We start from the raw sequence: 13978 nt of genomic DNA, 5'->3' as shown, positions 1-13978 counted from the left end.
TGCTCCACTCTGTGCCCCCCTGCTCCACTCTGCCCCCCTGCTCCACTCTGCCCCCCTGCTCCACTCTGTGCCCCTCTGCTCCACTCTGCGCTGTGCCCCTCTGCTCCACTATGTGCTGTGCCCCTCTGCTCCACTATGTGCTGTGCCCCTCTGCTCCACTCTGTGCTGTGCCCCTCTGCTCCACTATGTGCTGTGCCCCTCTGCTCCACTCTGTGCTGTGCCCCTCTGCTCCACTCTGTGCTGTGCCCCTCTGCTCCACTCTGTGCTGTGCCCCTCTGCTCCACTCTGTGCTGTGCCCCTCTGCTCCACTCTGTGCTGTGCCCCTCTGCTCCACTCTGTGCTGTGCCCCTCTGCTCCACTCTGTGCTGTGCCCCTCTGCTCCACTCTGTGCTGTGCCCCTCTGCTCCACTCTGTGCTGTGCCCCTCTGCTCCACTCTGTGCTGTGCCCCTCTGCTCCACTCTGTGCTGTGCCCCTCTGCTCCACTCTGTGCTGTGCCCCTCTGCTCCACTCTGTGCTGTGCCCCTCTGCTCCACTCTGTGCTGTGCCCCTCTGCTCCACTCTGCGCTGTGCCCCTCTGCTCCACTCTGCGCTGTGCCCCTCTGCTCCACTCTGTGCTGTGCCCCTCTGCTCCACTCTGTGCTGTGCCCCACTGCTCCACTCTGTGCTGTGCCCCTCTGCTCCACTCTGTGCTGTGCCCCTCTGCTCCACTCTGTGCTGTGCCCCTCTGCTCCACTCTGTGCTGTGCCCCTCTGCTCCACTCTGTGCTGTGCCCCTCTGCTCCACTCTGTGCTGTGCCCCTCTGCTCCACTCTGTGCCCCTCTGCTCCACTCTGTGCTGTGCCCCTCTGCTCCACTCTGTGCTGTGCCCCTCTGCTCCACTCTGTGCTGTGCCCCTCTGCTCCACTCTGTGCTGTGCCCCTCTGCTCCACTCTGTGCTGTGCCCCTCTGCTCCACTCTGTGCCCCTCTGCTCCACTCTGTGCCCCTCTGCTCCACTCTGTGCCCCTCTGCTCCACTCTGTGCCCCTCTGCTCCACTCGGTGCCCCTCTGCTCCACTCGGTGCCCCTCTGCTCCACTCTGTGCCCCTCTGCTCCACTCGGTGCCCCTCTGCTCCACTCTGTGCCCCTCTGCTCCACTCTGTGCCCCTCTGCTCCACTCTGTGCCCCTCTGCTCCACTCTGTGCCCCTCTGCTCCAGTCTGTGCCCCTCTGCTCCAGTCTGTGCCCCTCTGCTCCAGTCTGTGCCCCTCTGCTCCAGTCTGTGCCCCTCTGCTCCAGTCTGTGCCCCTCTGCTCCAGTCTGTGCCCCTCTGCTCCAGTCTGTGCCCCTCTGCTCCAGTCTGTGCCCCTCTGCTCCAGTCTGTGCCCCTCTGCTCCAGTCTGTGCCCCTCTGCTCCACTCTGTGCCCCTCTGCTCCACTCTGTGCCCCTCTGCTCCACTCTGTGCCCCTCTGCTCCCCTCTGCTCCCCTCTGCTCCCCTCTGCTCCACTCTGTTCCACTCTGCTCCACGCTGTGCCCCTCTGTTCCACTCTGCTCCACGCTGTGCCCCTCTGTTCCACTCTGCTCCACGCTGTGCCCCTCTGCTCCACTCTGCGCTGTGCCCCTCTGCTCCACTCTGCGCTGTGCCCCTCTGCTCCACTCTGCGCTGTGCCCCTCTGCTCCACTCTGCGCTGTGCCCCTCTGCTCCACTCTGCGCTGTGCCCCTCTGCTCCACTCTGCGCTGTGCCCCTCTGCTCCACTCTGCGCTGTGCCCCTCTGCTCCACTCTGCGCTGTGCCCCTCTGCTCCACTCTGCGCTGTGCCCCTCTGCTCCACTCTGCGCTGTGCCCCTCTGCTCCACTCTGCGCTGTGCCCCTCTGCTCCACTCTGCGCTGTGCCCCTCCGCTCCACTCTGCGCTGGGCTCCTCTACTCCACGCTGGGTTCCTCTACTCCACGCTGGGCCCCTCTACTCCACTCTATGCCGCTCCAGTCTACTCCACTCCTTTATATGTCACACCACTCCACGAAATTCTACTCCATTCTACGCCACTCCACTCTTCATCACTCCATTCTCTGTCACACTATTTCACTTTCTGCCACTCCACTCTATACCACTGTACTCTACAACCCATTATACTACACTCAGCACTACATCACTGCAACTCCACTCTATTCCACTCCCCTCCATGCCATTCCACTCTACACCACTCCAGTCTGACACTCTAATCTACTCTACACTAGTCCACTGTATGACAGTCTATGCCACTCCTCTCTAAGCCTCTCTACTCAACAACACTGTACTCCACTGTTCGACACTACTGTGTTCCAATCCACGACACTCCAATTCACATCCACGACACTCTAATCCATGACACTACTCCACTGTATGACACTACTATGCTCTACGCCACTTCACTACTCCATGACACTCTCCTCCGTTGCACTAACCATGCCGGTGTACGACATGTATAAAACTCATGGCAAAGCCAATAGCTCACATCAGCAAGACCAATTGCCTTTGCCAATGCTTGTTGCTTCATCTTGTTTTACCTTTTATCCTTGTCTTGTTATGATACATGGGGGTAAAATGAAACAGTAGTAAACTCGTTATCCCAGCTGAGACCGGGTAAGTAATATAACAATAGAACAATGACTCAACTTGTATATCAAACAGGGGACTGTTCATCAAATTGTATCCATCACAAAGCACAAGAAAGGGACAAGGGAGACCAGGGTAAGGTGAAAAGGTTGGTATTTGCATATAGAAGCACAAATTTACAACTAAATTGCGGTAACCATAACAACCAAGTGTGTCCTGGAAGTGTTGCAGTGAGTAAACGGCGCAGTGACACAAGTGATTATGAAACAACGTGAGGTGGCGTGGAAACTATACACAGTGGGGGGTCAAATGAAAGTATTTACAATAAACAGGTACAATTTCATTGTTTGTAAAGAGACCCTTTGAAAGCCGTAAATTACTTTGTGGAGTCGACGGCGTTTCAACCTGTATAACTAGATGTCATTGTCAGGACGATGGTTACATACTTCTTGAAATGTGCTCTATAGAGTTGGGAAGGAAAGGGGGAATAATCAATTGGAAGAAAATCCCAGAGAAGAAATCATGAAAATTGAAGGAGAACGCTAGCTAGGTAGTGTATACCTGAGGTCACTATGGGGAGCCAGAGTCCAAGGGATGCGCTCCGTTCGTCTAGAATGCATCACTTGAAGGAAACATCTGTAAAAAAGAACACTCCTTCCTCAATAACCCACACCCCAGAACCCCTGTGATTTATACTTTTCCCAAAGTTTACAAAAATCCATCTACACCCCCGGGCCGACCGATAGTATCTGGTTGTGGCTCTATTCTGGAACCAGTGGGCAAATACATTGATTGATTCTATCCTTAAAGAGTTTGTTCCTCTCACCAACACTTTTATCAAAGACAGTACCCACTTGATCAACATCATTGATATTGCCCATTCAACATAGAGACTGACCTAATGGCTGTTCACCAACATTCCCCAAGCAGAGGGCCTAGCAATAATGAAACACTTGTTGGACACGTTCTAGACCCATGCGTATTCCCACAGACTTCATAATCCAACTCCTACACATCGCACTGACCAACAACAACTTTTTATACAAGGACTCGTGCGGCAAGCAAGATGGCCACACCTCTGTGAGGCTCTTGCAGCTCGGGCGCCCAACCGCCCAATATCCTTTTGATCCCATGAGGAACCTGCTTGATACTCACTGCGGTTTGTTGCTCATGCCCCGGAGAACCCGATGTGCTGCTTGGATATGACCGGCCCCCTCTAAAAACGACGGAATCCGAGAGTGCCGAGCACCCTGCGGCGAGGACAGGGTGGCAACCTAGCCCCTCCGCGGCCAGGTCGGAGCCTGGGCGAGCCTGTAGACACCGCTGCTGATGACTGCGCTGCCCCTGCGGCCTGGACATCTTCGCTGCTGATCTCCCGCCCAACCTGCGATGCACTGCCGGACCTGCCTTCGCCGACGGTGAGGAGCGGGGCCTAGCGACATCAGGCCCAGCCTGTGAGAGGGGGGACGGCCGGTTAGGCAGAGGCTGCCGGGGGCCTGCGGACGTGTTTGGACGGCCCTGAGGCGGGTGCGGACGGTAGGAGAGACACCTGGCCCTGGTGCGGCCTGCAGGGCTGCCTGGGGACTGACGCAGCTCCCGCCCATCGCCCTCCCCACCCATCAGCCGGCGGGGGCTTGCGGATGCTGTGGGGCGCCCGGGCGCCCGGAACGCACCAGGAGAAGAAGAGCCGTACACCAACAGGTAGGAGAAGGCTACATAAACGCTCTGGTCGGGGTGGGCGGGTGTCTGACGCCCCCCCAGTAATAACTGCCGCATGAGATGCACACTAGTCCTCACCAGCTGAGAATAGACACTGCGGCGGCCTGCGGCTCTGGCCTGACCCTGGGATTTACATTGGGCTGGCCGAGCTAAACAGCTCTCACACACGCCTGAGCGACCACTCCAAGTAATTTAGAGGGGCTACGCACCAAGACACTGCACCCAGAACTGCTGAACCGGACCCCCCCCCCCCTCCCCCGCCCCTAGATACAGGCAGCTACAACACCCGGCGAGGGGCGCGGGGGGGCCCTAAAGGCCTCCTTAGACAACGCACTGAAGGGGAGGAAAGCCCACGCAGCTGGCATCAGGCTGAGGGAGCACAACATCTCGCCATAAAACCCATTCAGGGCTCATCGCTGCAGAGGCGGACAGACCCCCAGGGGACTGTCCTGGTAAGCGGGCATACCTAACTAACGAGTGTCTGCTGTGCTTGGCTGTGTTCCCAGCGCCTGGCGGTGCTGCCAGCACGAATGGGGTCCTGTTGACCCTTCAGGGTCCCCCACATGCTCGGAGCGCCCCACTGGTGAAATCTGGATGACGGACGACCTGGGCTGGGGGACAAACCTCGTGGGTGTGGTTGCGGCCCCCTGATACTGAAGATCCAGTCCTGAGACCTCAGACTCCTGCGCCGGCCCTGCGGACGCGGCTGGCCGATCACCTGCTGCGACCTGCCCCCCAAAACCACCGCCGCCAAAGCTTCTGAACCAACAGATTGCTGCATCACCCTCCTCCATCACCTGGCAGACATGAGGAAACCAGACGGGCGACAGACTAACTCACCTTCGATGCTCGCAAATCAACTCGCTTTCAGACGGAGCTGGACGACGAACAACAAGGAACCTCCATCACCTCTAATGCAGACCTCAAGGAAATACTCTTAGTGATGCAGTCGAACCTAACCTCCATAGAATCTAAAATGGACTCCATGAATGCCAGCCTAGATAGCCTGACGCATAGGGTGGAGAAGCATAATGATCGTATTGTAGACGCAGAGCGCCATATCTCTGATCTGGAGGACACAGCCAGCACCACCACGAACTGCATCCTTGAAAGGGAGAAGGTCATCAAGGTAATAGCCGCTAAGAATGAGGATTAGGAATCCCGGTTGAGGAGGAATAACCTGAGAATTCTTGCCGTATCGGAGTCCACGGCCACAGGGAAGATGGAGGAGTATGTAGAGTGGCTACTCATCACACTTTTCGGGAGAGAGGCCTTCTCGCAGGTCCTGGTGGTTCAAAGGGCACATCGCTCATTCGTGAGTCGGCCGGCTCTGGGGGCCCCCCTAGGCCCATAATAGCCAAACTGCTAAACTATCGAGACCGGTACACTGCCCTCCGACTCTCTAGGGAAAAAGGTCAACTGCGACATGAGGGAATAGAGATCTTGATTTATACTGATTTCACCATCCGTCCAACTTTGCAAATTCCTGCAGGTGAAGAAAAAATTGCAACAGCTAAATATCCCTTATGCCATGCAATTGATGGAGCATATGGGTTAACCTGACCAATTTACCATACTCACCTGGGTCCAGAAACTCATTTAACACCTTTGTTAAACAGGTTTAACCTTTCACGCACTCTACCAAGTTGTGTGTTTACCTACAAGGTCCTATACCATTGACTTACCAATTTTTGTCACTGGTACCTAGAGACCTATTGGATCAGGGAGTTAGCAAGAAAATAGGTAGCAATTAACATTTCCTGCATAAATTGGCCACAGACTCGGGAAAAGTTTTAAACTCTTTATCTATTGAAAATTCATAAATGTCATAATCCAAGCATTTGCAATGAGAAATCTTTCAATTAGCAAGATAATAATTAGAATAAAATTTTGCAGAGATTTCATAAGGCTGTTTAAGCATTAAACGGTAGGGAAGGTAAAGAGAAAGGAAACAATACAATAACAAACCCACATTCAATATTTACCTAGAGTTGTGTGTGTGAAGACCAACCCTGGCCACAGGCTGATTAAAGGACAGAACCCCCGGAAAGGCAGGTGTCAGCAAAGCAAACAGGTGCAGATCAGAATCAGGACAGGTACAACCAAATTGGATTAGGACAGGACCACCAAGGGCTAAGACCAGCACCCGCAGTTAAAGTTGCAACACCTGTGTTACTCCCTCTCTGCAGCTAACAGCCAGAACCCGGTAAGAGTTATCGATCTCTCTGACAAAGTGCTTCGCCAGCACTTCATCTTTCAAACCACGATCTGGGTTTCGAACCTTCTGACAGAGGGCTCCGCCAGCACCTCTGCTCCTGATCACCTATTGAGTGCGTTAGGTCAGTGACAGGTCAGCTATTCGGACAAGTTGGACAATCTAACTAGCTAAGCCTATCCTAGTTATACTATTTTCCAGGTCAATGTACCACCCCCAAATGTTGCAAATGTGTGAATACCACAATTTTATTGGACAAAGGGCGAGGAGGTGTCATCACACCATATTGATATGAGGTAATTTGTCAATCATGTATTTAAATGTTCCCTCCCATAACTTTATCTTCCCATGTACTTTTTATTCCACCCGGTAGTGAGTGTAACAATAAAATATTTTAACAATTTATTCAATTCAGCTTCCTCTGGCAGGGTGAGGAGTTCACTATACTCATAGTTTCTTAATCCATGTCAGATTTGGCACTGATTCAATGCCACAGCTTCAATGGCTTGGGGTTTCTTTTGCATAGGCGCAGTCTCTCCAAAGATGGAGTTTAGAGGAACATTTCAGGCCCAAATACGATACATGCAAAAATAGAAGAGAAACAGTTTTAGAGACACAGAATAAATTATGCACTGTATACCACTTATCTGTATTCTATTCCCATTATTTTATTTAAACTATTGCATTAAAGGTTAGCCAAAACGAACAGCTTAGCAAAGCAGCGATGCAAGCTTCTTGCACATTAGGACACAGAACAGCCATCTTAGTTCTAGTGTGCAGAAGCAAAAGTTTCCCACCAAGCGAAATAACACGTCATGTCACGTGAGTGTGACAGAAGCATGCGCAGTAGAAAATCCCGCGTAGCAGCAGCCATTCTAATGCAAGCAAATTAAAGTTAGTTCAAGCACATTGTCGAGCTTTCCCTGGATACCTAAAATGTCGTGTAATGCAACATTGATATGACAAAACATGTTAGTACTAGCGAAGTCACCAATAGAATAGTTTTCCCTCCTTTAGAAAAAACAGTCCATAAAGAAAAAACAAAGTTTAAGTAAAAGGAATCAAATAAGTTCTTTAATAAATTTTCATATGCACAATATAGTTAACACCAGCAGAAAATGAAAGCATAAATGATGCATTCCCTACAACATTCATTCAACTTAACACTCACACAAGCTCCAAATACTCCACATTCATGCAATAACATTCGTCCTCATACTAGTGAATCCAAACACTCAAACATAAATACATCAATACTCCCTATCCAGGTGAGCTTATTTAGTTATTATCCTTGCTATTCCCCATTCTGTCGCCTCACCCGATTTGCCCTAAATTGATATTTGTTCCTTATCAGATATTGCCTGGCCTGATACAGGGAAGCCTCCCTTGTCTCATTTTGTAGCACCACCAGGTATGCCTTTGTCATCCTTTGATACCTAATCTTTTCCCTATATCTTGGGGTTTGCACACTCCCACTGTTTTGTATGTTCGTTTGATAGTGTGCACCTAATTTTTGCACTCCTTAATATTTAGGACGCTTTCACTCTTCTGACTCTTGCCACATGTTTATTCTCTTTGCGGTTACTGGTTGTTTTTTCTTGTCTTGAATGCTCACATTGGTCCTGATAGTAATCCTTTTTCATTCGTATTTAAATTAATATGTTGGTTTTCCCTCCTGCTAATGGCCCATCAGTTATTGCCATGTTTTTGCTTTTATTTTTATAATGAACAGTATACTCTCTAAATGTTTATGACGTATGATAAATTTCAGATCTTCCTCACTTTGTTGTCCTTATGAAGATCTAAGCCCTGAGGAAGGTGAGACCCGTAATAGGTCTGTCACCGAAACGTACGTCGGCTGCTTACTACTAAAGAGAACTTGGCGGAACCCACCACTTATTTCCATTTCTAATTATCCAGTTGTCCTCTATATATATATTGATGTTTTGATTCTCTTTTTTGAATTTTGATTGTCCATTTGGGATATTTGTTTGTTCACTGTAATTAATTATACTTCTTTGAAAATCAGTTATTTTTTAAGCTAATGAGGATATCATCCTGGCTATATATGAATGTTTGTGGTTTACCGCCGTGCCTTATTGATGTATTTATGTTTGAGTGTTTGGATTCACTAATATGAGGATGAATGTTATTGCATGAATGTGGAGTATTTGGAGCTTGTGTGAGTGTTAAGTTGAATGAATGTTGTGGGGAATGTATCATTTATGCTTTCATTTTCTGCTGGTGTTAACTATACTGTGCATATGAAAATTTATTAAAGAACTTATTTATTTGATTCATTCTACTTAAACTTTGTTTTTTCTTTATGGACTGTTTTTTCTAAAGGAGGGAAAACTATTCTATTGGTGACTTCGCTAGCACCCTTTTGATTCAGTCGGGTGGAGACATTTGCTTGTTCATTATTTGCCTGTTCCCCTGCGTCTCCTCCCTCATCAGTACTCAGGGGCCCCCTTGGTTTATTGGAAAACATGTTAGTACATTAATATTATTTTCGAGAGGGTTGAATACAAGCAAGTCGCTTTCCGTGTGCAACCTTGCTCCATCACAATTCCCGGCCCGCCTCAGGTTTACACATTCAGGGAAATACCATTTCTTTACCAACCCGCAGCACGTTCAGGACTTCCTCAAATCTATGCCCAGGGCCTCTGCGGGAGGGCAGTCCCCTGCCCGCCGCCCCCTGGACGGGGAAGGCACGTCAGACGTGGAATAACGCAAGAGTAGATGCCGCTCTGCCTAGAAACACGATATGCTCGACTCCGACAGGGGCAGCTGCAGTGCCTCAGACATCAGAAAACTGCTGTCCTCCCCGCCCTCATTGTGCGGACTGAACTAGAGCAGATAATCCACTACTGTGCTATAGACAGTGATAGAACAGCATGCTGGAAGAAATGCTCTGGACTGAGACGGGAAGGGACCACTGCTCAGCATAGCTAACAATATAATACTGGACAGTCTGCTGCCACCCCGCTATGTAGGATATGGGCCAGTATGTCAGGAGAATTCCTTCCAGCTGCTCACTGAACAGTCATTTCACGAACGATGTAACTGCACTAGATCTACTTTGGGAATGAGAGGCACTGAAGCAACTGCACCTAACATTGAAGAGTTCCTCTTTAAGTAACCTGGAGATGAAACTATATGCTACCACCCGAGCGAGGATCTGGAAAACCAACCACTCAAGTTGATTCGTACAGGCCCCTATCCCTCATAAATGTAGATGCTAAAGTTCTAGCTAAGTTAATCGCAAATCGAATTAGCCCCCTTATGCCAGTATTGGTCCTCCCTGACCAGTCTGGATTTGTCCCAACTAGAAGTACGTCCCATAATCTAAGCACGTTTTTTGCGCTACTGTGTGATATTGACCCCGAAGAAGACGCGGCCGCTATCTTCCTTGAAGCCACAAAGGTGTTTGATTCCCTGGAGTGGGATTATTTATCCTTCGTGCTCACGCGTATGGGCTTCCCTCCCCCATTTCTAGCCTGGATACAGTTACTGTACACTGGACTGCGGGCTACGGTGACGATTAATGGCAGGCGCTCCTCCACTGGCCAGAGGCACAAGCCAGGGGTGCCCGCTGTCCCCCTTCCTTTTTGCCCTAGCCATTGAGCCACTCGCCGCTAAGATCCGGCAGCACTACCTTAAACACGCTATCATCTACCCCAGCAGACAAATATTTATTTCTCTATATGTGGATGACCCCACCCTCTATCTACGACAGCCGAATGTTAGGCTGAACCCTATCCTCCGACTGTTTGTTTTTTGGTCAGCTCTCAGGAGTTAACATAAATTGGAATAAGTCCTTGATATAGCCCCTCACTGACTCCACTCCCAAATTCACACCTGATTATCCCCTCAAGTGGTGTGATGACACTCTAACTTATCTTGGCATAACTGTATCCCGCAATCGGGAGGAACTGATGAGAGCCAACTATGGTCGCGCATTAAACTCCATAACTGAAAAAATAGCGAGATGGATTGGGCTGCCCCTGTCCATGGCTGGCAGAGCTTCCTTGATTAAAAATGGTCATATTGCCCAAACTTGTATATCTGTTTGTAAACGTCCCTCACGCCTGCAGCCGCTACTTTTTCGCATCCCGCTAACTTATCTTGGCATAACTGTATCCCGCAATCGGGAGGAACTGATGAGAGCCAACTATGGTCGCGCATTAAACTCCATAACTGAAAAAATAGCGAGATGGATTGGGCTGCCCCTGTCCATGGATGGCAGAGCTTCCTTGATTAAAAATGGTCATATTGCCCAAACTTTTATATCTATTTGTAAACATCCCTCACGCCTGCAGCCGCTACTTTTTCTCATCCCTTAAAACTCGGCTCATACGACTTACCTGGGGAGGGAAACAGGGATGTGTGTGTGGGGATGTGTGTGTGGGGATGTGTGTGTGGGGATGTGTGTGTGGGGATGTGTGTGTGTGGGGATGTGTGTGTGTGTGTGTAGGGGTGTGTGTGTGTAGGGGTGTGTGTGTGTAGGGGTGTGTGTGTGTAGAGGGGTGTGTGTGTGTAGGGGTGTGTGTGTGTGTGTAGGGGTGTGTGTGTGTAGGGGTGTGTGTGTGTAGGGGTGTGTGTGTGTGGGGTTGTGGGTGATTCGGGCTAGCTCGCGTTACCGTGTCCCTGAAACAAATTTCACAAAAAAGGTGTGTCACCAACATGAAAATGAAGATGTGCCCTAGGACAAGGGCGGCAAACTGCACGCTGTACCTTGGTCTCCCTTTCTACCATTAGCAAAAGAGTGCTTCCATTACTGTGCATCATTCCATAGTGCATGTTAGTGTAAGCATGTCACACTGACCCTTTTTAATGTAACTAACTTTCCCTGTCTCTATTCTTCACTGTGCCAGGATGCCACCTTTCTAGGCCCATACCTAGCCTTATTCTACATTTACATTGTTCATCCTTAACTACAATAATAAATTGCATCACCACCCTGACATTTTTAATTGCTTTCCCTTATTCCTTGTATATTAACCCATGCTCTGACATTTGCCCTCTGATGCCATTAACCTATTTTTTAATTTAAAAACTTGAATCTGGGTTTTATATAACTGTGCTCCTTTAGAATTTTTTTTCAAGAACACACTTTCCATACCCCCACTCCCTTCCCCCCAAATGTTGTTTACAAATTAAATACTCCGAAGCAATTTGACCAACTTAGCGTAGCATTTCTTCTTCGTTAACTAGTTTCCTTTAGCCGAGGTTTGACTTTTCACCTGTGTAAGAAGGGTTCAGCGCCCGCTTTTACTCAAATAGCGTGTTTGTGATTTATCAGATAAATGACAAAACGTCAGATGATTAAAATCCAGTAAAATGTTTTTGGGTGTTTGATTCCATTTAAACATAGGTTGTTCAGCTATGAATTTCATCATCCTCATAATAGCTTTAGTGCGTCTCTTACAGTCATAAAAGCACAAAATTACAATACAAATTAGTACAGGGATAACCCAAATTCGGATTGTTACATTGGAGATTACAGCACATCAAAGGACTAGCGAGACTTTCCTTGAAGTTAAAACATTTTTTTTTCCTTTAAAATTCGATCCCAACATCTTAAAAAAATAAATGATTATAAAATACATTAAGAAGGTTATTAAACATTTTATGGGGATTAGATAAAAAAACACTCCAGAATTACTAATATACACAGTCTTGGCACTAAATATCAATTTCTAAGAGATACCTTCGTTTCAACCACATAGCCTGGAGGAATTTAGAGATTAAGATCACAAACAAGGGGTCCATATCAGATTTTAAAATTCTGAATAGCGCAAAGCAATCCCTTATGCCCAAAAATCCTACACAATTGTACAATCTATATGCTCCTGGCCTCTTTGTAAGCCGGGCAGAAGCAAACTACATGGGTTTCAGTTTCCTCTTCCACATGGCACCCAGGACATAAATAAGAGGTCTTGGGCAGCCAGTTATTTGCTATAGCGAATAGTGGAAGGGTCCCATATCTGAATTGGAGGGAAAGCTTCCTGGTAAACGAGGGGTATATTGTGTCCAAGACCTGTTCAAAAGAGTAGTGTGATTTAAAATCCAAAAACCCATAGGTCAAACTTGAGATGTTAACCATTCGATATAAAGTTGACAATTTATGATCTTTCAGCTCTTTGGATAAAGTTTTTTTTGTAATGGCCAAGCATGCCTCGTCCGGTGAAACCCATAACTCCTCCCTGCCGATAGCAATGAAGGAATCCCTCACAAAGGCGAGCCAGGGTATCCTTTCCTCAACACCTGGTAGCAATAGGAGTGCCCTCAGTTCGTCCCTTTAGTGGCTCAATTCTACTGTATGCCTTAGCCGATGCCAATATAACAATGGTCAGCTCGAAATTAAGTCCGCTACTGGGAGGATTCCCAGGTCCATCCTAAGTGGGACCAACGGCGTATTGATTGGGAGGGTCGTAATACTTCTAATAAACTTATTTTCAGTAAGCGTTAGTATGTTTGTTTTACTGTGCCCCCAAAGTTCTGCCCCATACATAGCTGCCGAGCGAGCTTGCACTTTATAGATCTCCAAATGGGGGCTAATTACCTTCTGTATGCAGCCATTGTGCACTAGCCCCCTATTGTCTGTGCAAACATCAGATTCGCCTTGTCAATTTGAGGTTTCCAAGATGTTTTATCGTTTAAGGTCAGTCCCAAATGAATTTCAAAAATGACATTGTTCATAACAGATGGTGAAATGTCTCTGTAGCTTGAATGCCACTTGCGGAGAGCCCTCTGTATTGTTTCGTTGTCTTGATTAATAATTGCATCAGTTTATTTTATTCAGACCTTTTTGTGAGGAGTACCATGCAGTTACTCAATGCTTTTGTGTAATACGTTTATTTTCATTCTCTATTAGAATTTGGTCTTATTTCTGGTAGAGACGAGAATGTGAATAGCTAGGAGTCTGTCCTAAGTGAATACCTGTATTTTCTTTGTTGTTCTCTTGGGTTATTTTAAATATTATTCTGAAAGTTAGATACCAGTTCGACAAGTATTAGTAACCTCTTCAGTTTGTGTTGGGTATGTAATGCAGATTTGCAGAGCACACTATGACCCGGGAGGGTAGCCTGGCATTGAGCAAGTGTAAATCTACTCAAAGCTATGGTCTAGTGGGACTACTCGAAAAGCTAGGTCTTCAGCTTCTTGCAGTATTCAAGGTGTGAGGAGAAGGCTCTTATGTGTAGCGCTTGGTCGTTCCCCTCTGTAGGATCGATGTAGAAGGCTCCTGGATCTGGTTTTCTTTATGCGTGAGATGTGTGCAAGTAAGAGTCAGGATGATTGGACTTGGCTGGAAGGTTTGTGAAAGCATTTTAACTGTTGAGGTATGCTGGGCCAGTGTTATGTAGTGCCTCGAAAGTGTGGGTGAAGTGTTTGAATTGTGCTTGTGGAGCTCCTTCGGATGTGATGTTCATGTGGCGTGGGAGGTTGAGAGTGATTCTGCAAGTTA

At 48.1% G+C, this 13978-nt stretch overlaps 1 protein-coding gene across 2 annotated transcripts in view; it reads left to right on the top strand.

Annotated features, from left to right (window-relative positions):
* The window catches only part of NUDC (nuclear distribution C, dynein complex regulator), a 133538-nt gene that overhangs the window by 34428 nt on the left and 85132 nt on the right, over positions 1–13978 (top strand). The gene's annotated exons all lie outside the window — the stretch shown is intronic.

The sequence above is a fragment of the Lissotriton helveticus genome, chromosome 3_1, assembly GCF_964261635.1.
Source record: "Lissotriton helveticus chromosome 3_1, aLisHel1.1, whole genome shotgun sequence".
NCBI classification, from domain to species: Eukaryota; Metazoa; Chordata; class Amphibia; order Caudata; family Salamandridae; genus Lissotriton; species Lissotriton helveticus.
Note: the sequence above shows the minus strand (reverse complement) of the source record. Positions and strands in the feature narration are given on the sequence as shown.